This window comes from Dromaius novaehollandiae, unplaced genomic scaffold (genome assembly GCF_036370855.1).
Source record: "Dromaius novaehollandiae isolate bDroNov1 unplaced genomic scaffold, bDroNov1.hap1 HAP1_SCAFFOLD_31, whole genome shotgun sequence".
NCBI lineage: Eukaryota > Metazoa > Chordata > Aves > Casuariiformes > Dromaiidae > Dromaius > Dromaius novaehollandiae.
The window spans coordinates 4,487,500-4,495,120 of NW_026991289.1; positions in this window are offsets into that span (position 1 = coordinate 4,487,500).

Below are 7,621 nucleotides of genomic sequence, written 5' to 3' on the forward strand. Positions count from 1 at the left end.
AATCTTTTTTTTTTTGATGCTCATTGAAATCTTCTGTTAAATGTACTCTTGAAACCTCCCCAATTAGCCACACAAAAATTGAAGAGCTGAAGAAAATTATGGAAAGAGGCATGGCTCCTTAGGGGTTTTTGCATTTTAATGGCCCCTTGCGTGGATTTGGTGCTGAGCCCATGAACCTCAGATGCTGGGAGGAGACTGAACAAACCTTTCAAGAAGTTGAAGTCAGAAGCTAAGTTTCCAAGTTTCTAGGAGAGTTAATTGGTCCCACTGAGGGTCATTACCAAGAAAGCCTCCCCAGGGGCTGATTAGAGCACAAAGTTGGAGGCCCTGATTGCAGGTAGGCAAAGGCAATGTGCAGGTGGCTGTGATGCCAAGTCAACCTTGATGTGTGTTATCAAGCAGAATGGCCAGGCACTGACAGCCAGCCCTGGGGTAGGGTGATCCTTTGCCTCACGTGTTGCTCAGGGCTCTTCCTGGGGGCAGTACGAGGGTGTGGGGGGGGTACTCAATGTTGAGTGCAGTAGAACAATTTGGCGCCTCCTGAGCTCCCTGGCCACAGGCTCCCTGGCTTGTAAGGAAACATCATCTTCTCATAGGCCTCAATGGCAGAGATGCTAGCCATAGCAAAGGGGACAAAGAACTCAGTTCTTCTGGAGGCTTTCAGCCTTGGCATTCCCCTCTGTCATCTCCACCACAACCTGTCCTAGTCTCTCCCAAAACTGCACCTGTTTCTCTGCAGCCTGTAGACACCCAGCCTGCTTCCCTACCTCGCTCTCACTGCAGGATCACCCCACCTTTACTGACCTCCCTCTGTCCTTGCTGGCTGCTCCTTGAAACACAAAGCCAGGGGCTGATCACAGAGTCCCTCTGGGTGTCTTGGTGCACCACAGCACCACCCTACGAGTGACATTCTTGTTACCTAAAGGGCAGTCTGGACCTCTCAAGATGCAGTTTGTGGCACTTCTCATGCTGCTTCCCACTGCCAAGAAAAGCTCCATCGTCTCTGAAACCACCCTGTCACAGGCAGTCACAGGCAGCTACTGTAGTGGCCTTATCCTCGACTTCAGCAGGCTAAAGCAGCCCAGGTCCCTCACCCTCTCCATACAGGCCATGTGCTTCAGGCCCCCAACCCCATCTTGACATACCTCCTCTGAAGCCTCTCCAGTTGATCCCCATTCCTCCAGCACTGGGCAGCCCACACTGGGACACACTGTTCCAGACATGGCCGTAGCAGTGCAGAGTTGAGGGGGATAAGAACTGCCCTTGCCTGGGTGGCCATGCTCTTCCTAATGCAGTCCTGTATGCAGCTGGCTTCATTTGTGGTGAGCATGCACCACAGGCTCATATGGCATCACTTGTAATGTCCATGGCCTTCTCCATGGGTCCAGAGATGTCTACTAATTTTACAAACTGTTCGTATGGAGCATTCTTGTACCTGATGGGTGCTTAATGACCTGCCAGCTTTCCTGGGCTCCTCTGCCCTTCAGAGCTGCCTCCCTTGGTCCATCCCATGGAAGAGCTCCATACATCCAAGCTGCCCCCTCCTGATCTTCCCTGCTGGTCTCTCCTGAAGAACTTGCACCCTGCCATTGAAGGACTCCAGTCATGCGAGTGATCCCACCACATCTCAGCTATTCCAACCATGTGGCACTCCTGTGACAGCTTGTGCATCTCCAGTTGCTCCTGGCTGCACCCCAGGCTGCATGTGTTTGCATGTGTGTTGGCTTCAGCACCTCAGCTGTGGTGCCAACCAAAGATTTGTCACAGGAAAACATGTTACCGAGGACCTCATGTATGCAAAGACTTTGACTGCAAGTGGTGACATGCTGGCATGGATAGCAGGTGGCACTGTAATGGTGACAGGAGGTTCCCACTAAGAGAGCAAACCCTGCAGTGCCCAAGGCCAGGGAGAAACAGAGCTGGGCTGTGCAGGAATGCCAGGAGAGGAGTTGGAAGAGAGGACAGAGAGGCAGAAGAAGAGAGAGGAGACATGTCAATTTGGATACAGTAGTTTCTCAGAACAAAGTTTCTCCATTCAGAGTGTTGGTAGGAAATGTATTGCATTGAATAGCTGTACATTTATATAAATATATACACTCCCATAGAGTAATTACTGTAGTATATGCATATGGTGCTGCCAATCAAAAAGAAAGAAAATAGTCATTAGAATTGATAAAGAATGTTCGAAGTTCTGAAAATGAAGATATTTTTTCCCCAGTTCTCGCTTAGAGCTATTTTTTGCATAGATTTCAACCAATGCTGAGAACTTTACATTCAGGCCTTTATAGACACATATGGAGGCCATTGCTGCCTGAGATGCCCTGTGTAGCTGTGTTCCCATGCAATGCTGGGAAATGTGACCCAGGAACTGTGGGAAACTTTCTGGAGCATTGGCTGATCACCAGGAGAAGCATCTCCAGGCTTCTCAGTGCGACAACTTATTTCTTTCCGCTGACTAGAAAGGGAAGTCCAGACAATTGGATTAGCCAGAGGCATCTGCCCTGAAGGAGTCTGGCATCGGGTCTTATAATTCCCATCGCTGTTGTTGCCTAAAATGGAGTCGCACTTCATGACCATGCAGGGAATGAAAAGGGAGAGTGGCTAGATATTCAGGGATTCCTTTAAGACATCACCATAACACAGGTACATTGAGATTGGTGCAATTTCGGCCATGGGTAAATAGAGCATTTACTGAAGCTGATCAGCCTGCTTTCCTCTATAAGCTGTGAGCACGCGACACCTCACGGTGTGACTTGCTGCGTGCACAGAACGAGGAGTGGCAAGGAAGATCCTGGACAGGAAGTCATTTGAGGGGCACTGGACTTGTGTGAGTCATGATAATAGATTTTTTAATAGCTTAGGCTCTGCTAGAAATCTTTAGAAACTGTCAATAAAAAAGAAGGAAAGAAATTATCTAAAGAGAAAAAAAGTATAGTTACATTTTTCAGCATTTGAAACTTCTTTGAGTTCTTATTGCCTTTTTTGTTTGAGTCTTTTTTGATGTACTGATCTTTTGGGGAGTGGTGTTTTTTTTTTTCTTTTTGAAAGCAAAAGTGATTTTCAGAGCTGTGGTGGGATGCAGTCACGGGGTCATGGACATGTGGTGCCATTGCAGGTGCCCTGCTCCCCGCTGCCCAGCCTCCCTCTGCAGCTCCAAGGGGCTCTGGTCTCCCGCAGGTCCCCTGTGAGAGCTGCCAGGTCCAGGCAGGTGCCTCAGAGACACTGGGGCCTCTCCAAGTGCCACTGGGTGCTTGTGGTTGGACACCTGAGCTCTGCCTGGAAAGGGGAAGAACTGTTTTCAATGTTAAAAAAATATGAGTCCGCTTTCATCAGCTCAAATGACTGGCTAATTTTAATGTCAATGTTTTCCTGTGATGAAATAGTGGAGACATTCAGGAAGGGTCTTAATCTGGGGAGGAGAAAGATTGATCTGCCCTTGACCTTGTGTTTCCACTGCTCTGTCTATTTGGCTGTGGATGTAATCTCAGTGATCTCTCCCATATTTCCACATGTCCTGATTAAACTGATCATTTCTAAAGTCCTCTTTGCATCAGACTCTCTGGACATATGCACTTGCCATAGTTTCACAGTTTTCCTCCTCCCCTTGCTCTTTATCATTCAGATGCCTCTCAGCTCTCCAGTTGCTGCTCTGAGCTTCTGGGAGTCTGAAGCTTGCCCCGTCTTTCTGCAGTCTCATTGTCTCTTTAGCCAGTTCCTTTGTTCTGCTTCTTGTCTATCCTTTCCTATCTATCTGTCGAAAACATTTCAAGGAAGGTTATGTCTTGTGGGCAGTGGAGCTCACCAGAGGCAGCTTGGACTTAACATACACTTGTGAACAGTCTCTTTTATTAAACTGTTTCAAATTTTATTTTTGTTTGATTGCAATTAAGACAAACCCTTCTGTGCCTGTTTGCAGCTAGTTCTCTAAGGAAAGCAGGTGGGAACTGGCGCACATGAGCTGTAACATTCAGCTACAGCCTTGAGAGGAAAAAGGTGAGATTTTAACCAGAGTGATCCAAGTCCTCAGTGGCTGATGAGGGAAGTGGCAGGGCTGGGGAGCTGGGGAGGAAGGTTGTCCATACATGTCTCTTATCAAAAATAGTGCTTTTCCTACATGTCCAGAGTTCATTCGGAGACCCAGTGGGTCAGTGTGAATTGGAGAATGTGGGTATCACTTATTCCAAAAAGTCAAGAATAAAGAAAGCTTCAGAAGCAGACATCTGTCTTTTTCAGGTGCTCCTTGAAATCTGCCTAATTTCAATACTCTCCTGAAAACTTTCTCATTAGCCACACAAGACCTGAAGAACTGAAAAAATTATGGAGAGAAGCATGGCTCCTTAGGGGTTTTTGCATTTTAACCCCTCAGCTGTATTTGGTGCTGAGCCCATGAACCTCAGATGCTGAGAAGAGACTGAAGAAACCTTTCAAGAAATTAAAGTCAGAAGCAAATCCCAAGTTTCTTGGAGTGTTAACAGGTCCTACTGAGGACCATTATCAATAAAGTCTCCCCAAGGGCTGATTAGAGCAGAAAGTTGGAGGCCCTGATTGCAGGTAGGCAAAGGCAATGTGCAGGTGGCTGTGATGCCAAGTCCACCTGGATGTGTGTTATCAAGCAGAGCAGCCAGGCACTGACAGCCAGCCCCTGGGTAGGGTGATCCTTTCCATCATGCATTGCTCAGGGCTCTTCCTGGGGGCAGTGTGCGGGTGGGGGTGCGCAATGCCGAGTGCAGGACCATGATACAGCACCTCCTGGGCTCCCAGGGGACAAGGAGGCAGCAAGGCCACAGTGCTTTGAGGAATGGCATCTTCTCATGGGCCTTGGGAGCACAGACACCAGCCATAGCCAAGAGGACAAAGACCTAGCTGTGTTAGGAGCTTTCAACCTTGGCAGTACGCTCAGCCATCACCACCACAGGCCATTCTATGCTTTCCCACGCCTGTGCGTGTTTCCTTGCAGACTGTAGACACCCAACCTGCTTCCCCACCTTGCTCTCACCCCGGGATCTCCTGACCTCCCCTGATGTCTTCCTGTCCTCACTTGCTTTTCCTTAAAACACAAAGCCAGGGGCTGATCACAGACTCCCTCTGAGTGACCTGTTGCACCACAGCACTACCCTGCAAGTGACATTTTCTTTTCCTAAAGTCACATCTAAACCCCCACAAGCTGCAGTGTGTGGCTTTTTCGCCTTCTCATGCTATTTCCCACAATCAAGAAAAGCTCCATCATCTCTGAAACCACCCTTCAAACAGTCACAGGCTACTATTCTACTATCCTTCACCTCCACTTCAGCAGGATAAAGCAGCCCAGGTCACTCAACATCTCCTCTTGGACAGGGTTTTTCCAACCTAGGCACAGGACTTGACAATTCTCTTCTAAATCTTCATGAGGTGTCTGTTGTCCAAATCACCCGAGTTTCTAAAGATCCGTCTGGACCAAAGCTTCTCTGTGTCAAAACAAATACAAAACAAAACAAAAGCAAATAAACCCATACCAAAACAGCACTAATGGGTGAAGGTAAGCAGGGGTGGGCTGATTGTATGGGAAAGGCTCATTTTGATAATAGAGACAAACTTAAAAGGGAAGAAAGAAAAAAAAAAAGGAAAATTAAAAGCAAAGAAAAGGATGGATCAGGGTTGTTTGGGGAATTCCTGCCAAGAAGCCCTGCATCTGAACAATTCTGCCTGGAGGAGGACAAGAAAGAAGGTTTACTTCCACTATCACAGGGAAGCTGCATGCTTTCCCAGGCACCAATAAGCAAAGATCGAGAGTGGGAAGAATCATGGACTCTTTCAGGGTGGAAGGGACCTCAGGAGGTCTCTAGCCCAGTCTCCTTGCTCACAGCAGGGTCAGCTCTGGGGTCAGACGAGGTTGCTCTGACTTTCATCCAGTCTGGTCTTGGAAACCTCCAAGGGAGGTGGCTGCACAGCCTCTCTGGACAACAAGTTCCAATGCGTCCTCACAGAGCAAGTGCTCCAGCTCCCCGACTATTGTGAGGACCCTCAGCCAAACTCGCTCCCAGTTATCAACCTCTTTCTTTTTCCTGGAAACCCAAACCTGGATACAGTATTCTTTACGTGGTCTAGTGAATCCTGGCTAGAAGGCGATCACCATTTCCCTCGACCTCCTGGCTGTGCTCCTGCTCAGACAGCCTACGATGCTTCTGGCCTTCTATGCTGTCAGGGAACGCTGCTGGCTGATGTTTTGCCTCTGTCCACCAGGACCCTCAGGTCCTTTTTCACAGAGGTGCTCCCCAGGCACTGAGGCCCCAACCTGTAACACTGTGGGGAGTTGGTTTCTCCCAGGTGCAAGACCTGGCATTTGTCCTTGTTGAATTCCATGACGTTCCTGACAGCCCATTCCTCCTGCCTGTCTAGCTCCCTCTGAATGGCAGCCCTCAAGCACATGGCTCGGCCACCCCTGCTTCCACTTTGGGGTCATCCACAAGCGTGATGAGTGTTGCCTCCTGCAGGTAACTAATACAGATGATAAACAGGACAAGATTCTGTAGAGATCAGTGGTGCTCCTCTTCTCCCTGGCCTCCAGGAAGAGTGCTACCCATTCACCACTGCCCTCTGAGCCTGACCATCCAAGCAGCTTTCTACCCATCCGGTTGTCTACTCTTCTAGCCTGTAACGTTCTAATGTGCATGCAAGAACAGTGTGGGAGACAGTGTCGAACACCTTGCTAAAGTCTAGGAAAAAGACATTTACTCTTCTCCAGCCACAAATAGAGTTTTTTAATTATAGCAGGCAATCAGGTTGGCGAGGCACAGTCTACCCTGGCTAAATCCATGCTAAGTGTTCTCAGGCACCTTCTTCTCCTTCATGTGCCCAGAACTGTGATCTGGGAGGATTCATTCCATGGCTCACTCCTCACCAAAGTGAGGCTGAACTGCCTGCAGCTCCCCAGGTTGCCCTTGCGGCCCTTTTTGAAGATGGATGCAACATTTGCCTTTCTGCAGTCACTGGGACTTCACCCCATCTCCACAACCTTGCAAAGATGGTAGCGCGTGGCCTTGCAGTGACAGCAGTCAGCTCTTATAGCACCCTCGTATGCAGACCCCACTGAATGGTGTAGTTTGAGTTCTCACAAGGAATCCCTCACTAACCTCATCCACTGTTGGCTGTTTTTCTCCCCTGGAGTCCTGACTCAAGGCACAACAGCCCGGGAGACCTTGCTTGTGGACACAAAAGCTAACCATGGGTTGAGTTCCTCAGACCTATCTGCATCTGCTGCTAGAGGATTCCCTGTCCCATTTAGCAGGGAGGCCACATTTCCCTTTTTATTCTTTGATTCTTACTGGAGCAGTAGCAGCTCATCTTCATGCCCTTGACGTCCCCTGCAAGTGTCAATGCTACGGGAGCATTTTCTTGCCTAACACCATGCCTATGACGCTGGACAATATTTCTAAATTCCTCCTTTGCCTCTCCTTTCTTCTCCCTGCTGCATGCTGCCCTATTACCCTGGAGCTAAGGTGGGAGGTCCCTGTTTAGCCAAGTTGGTCCCCTGAGGTGTCTGCTAGCTTTAGCGAGTATCAGGATGGCCCATCCTTGTGCTTGGCAGGTCTGCCCTTACAGACCCACTGGCTTTCCTCAATTCCTGGGCCCTTGAGAGCTGCCT